General features: G+C 41.9%; 1 pseudogene; it reads right to left on the reverse strand.

Annotated features, from left to right (window-relative positions):
- Positions 1-587: 587 nt before the first annotated feature.
- Positions 588-1,061, reverse strand: LOC105505960 (annotated as a pseudogene).
- Between the last annotated feature and the right edge of the window lie 1,441 nt (positions 1,062-2,502).

Raw genomic sequence — 2,502 nt, forward strand, 5'->3', positions numbered from 1 at the left:
ATGGGGCCAAGTTATTGTGAGGACTCAATTAGATAATATACATAAATTGTGAAAACCCACTTAGGTAATTCAGGTAAACTATTCCAATGCCTGGTATATCATTGGTACTCAATAAATACTAGGCATTATTCTTTCAGAGTCCCTACTCCATGTCATTATTGCCATTGCTTATTTCATCAGGAAAAATAATCAAAGACTTGGAAATGGGCAGAGGAGCTTACTGGGTATCCTTCTAAAGGAGTATTGGCTATTGTTTTATGCAGTGCTGTTCAGTAGAACTTTCTGTAATCTCAGAAAGGTACGGTAGCCACTAGCCACAAGTGGCTCTTGAGCATTTGAAATGTGGCTACTGTCACTGAGGAACTGATCTTCTTTTTTGACAAATTGTTATTTAGTTTTCATTTCATAATTATAAACTCTGCAATCCAGCTAGGCATGGAAGGAAATAAGGAAAACATGGAACCTAAAGGGAACTGCAGTGAGAGTAGGAAGATTCTAGGATACTGCAAGCAAATGGGGTGGAGGGGTGCTCTCTGGAGCTCCAGAAGGAACGGTCTGCTGGTTAAGACAAACACAAATCAAACATATTAGGGTTGCCCACAGTCAGCAACAGCGATCTTCTTACTGGTCTTCCCTTTCCTGGACCCAACTCGCTCCACGGCCTCCACAATAATCACGCCTTCTTTCACCTTGCCAAACCACTCAGTCACTGCAGTGTAGGTGAAAAACTGGGAACCATTTGTACTGGGTCCAGCATTTGCCCTGGACAAGATGCCAGGACCTGTCTGCTTCAGGATGAAGTTCTTGTCATCAAATTTCTCCCGGTAGATGGACTTGCCACCAGTGCTATTACGGCATGTGAAGTCACCACCCCGACACATAAACCCTGGAATAATTCTGTGAAAGCGGGAACTTCTATAACCAAATCCTTTCTCTCAAGTGCTCAGAAGATGAAAGTTTTCTTCTGTCTTTGGAAACTTGTCTGCAAGCAGCTCAAAGGAGACGCGGCTCGAGGGCTCACCTTGGACGGTGACGTCGAAGAACATGGTGGGGTTGACCATGGCTGACAGGACGAGGTGCCCAGTTGTGGCAGCATCTGCAGAGCCTAATGTTTTCATTTTATTTGATTTTAATTAATGTAACTTTATTTTATTTACTTTTTTTGAGACAGAGTCTCATTCTGTCACCCAGGCTGGAGTACAATGGCGTGAGCTCGGCTCACTGAGACCTCCGCCTCCCAGGTTCAGTGATTCTCCTGCCTCAGCCTCCTGAGTAGCTGGGATTATAGGCACATGCCACCACACCCGGCTGATTTTTGTTTTTTTAGTAGAGACAGGGTTTCACTATGTTGGCCAGGCTGGTCTCGAACTCCTGAGCTCAAGTGATCCGCCTGCCTCAACCTTCCAAAGTATTGGGATTACAGGTGTGAGCCACCGTGCCCGACCTAATTAAACTTCTAATGGCCATATGTAACTAGTGGCTATAGTATTGAAAAGTGTGGGTCTAGCTAACCCTCTGGGCACTGACTTTATAGGACTTTGAACATTTCCCTGCCTTTCTATGGACTAGGCCATTTTAAAAGTCTTCAGAGGTGGAAGTTAAGATATTAGTGTAAATGATTCTTGTTGGTAGCAAAGCAAGTGAACTTTGTTCGGCAGAAATGTAGCTGATTCCTAATAGATAAAATGAACCAAACTGCATTTCATTTCCCTGTTATACATTAATTCACCCTGTGTCTATTAGTAAATTCATGTTGGCATTACTGGTTGCCTACATATACATCTATTCTTTAAATTCTTTTTGAACTGGTTTTAACATCTTACTGTTTCCCTCCTATATTATTGAGTTAAATAAAATCCTTACTGTGTTCATTTCACGCTTATATGAAAGTGATGATTTTACCTTGAAAAATCAAGTAGGCAGGGCATGGTGGCTCACGCCTGTAATCCGAGCACTTTGGGAGGTGAAGGTGGGCAGATCACTTTGAGCTCAGGAGTAACATGATGAAACCCTGTCTCTACTAAAAATACAAAAATTAGTAACATGGCGAAACTGTGTCTCTGCTAAAAATACAAAAATTAGCCAGGCGTAGTGATACACGCCTGGAATCTCAGCTACTCAGGAGACTGAGGCTAGAGAATCCTTTGAACCAAGGAGGCGGAGGTTGCAGTGAGCTGAGATCATGGCATTGCACTCCAGCCTGGGTGACAAAGCAAGACTCCATCTCAAAAAAAAAAAAAAGAAAAGAAAAATCATATAGTATCACACTCTTATTTTCTAATGCTTTCATTTTGGAACAGTTAAATGGGGTGATGGGAAACCTTTTCAATGCAACTTGTGTTTCTGGTTCCTTATATTACTGTATCTACTTTTCACTTGGGGGTAGGGGTTGTGGGAAATTATATAATGTGTTTATTACAGGGTTGAGGGTTAGTCTTGGGAAATAAAACAAAATACAATAAGAAATACATTATATGCCTGGTGTATGAGTTGGCCATTTTT

Source organism: Colobus angolensis, unplaced genomic scaffold (assembly GCF_000951035.1).
Source record: "Colobus angolensis palliatus isolate OR3802 unplaced genomic scaffold, Cang.pa_1.0 Scaffold13, whole genome shotgun sequence".
NCBI classification, from domain to species: Eukaryota; Metazoa; Chordata; class Mammalia; order Primates; family Cercopithecidae; genus Colobus; species Colobus angolensis.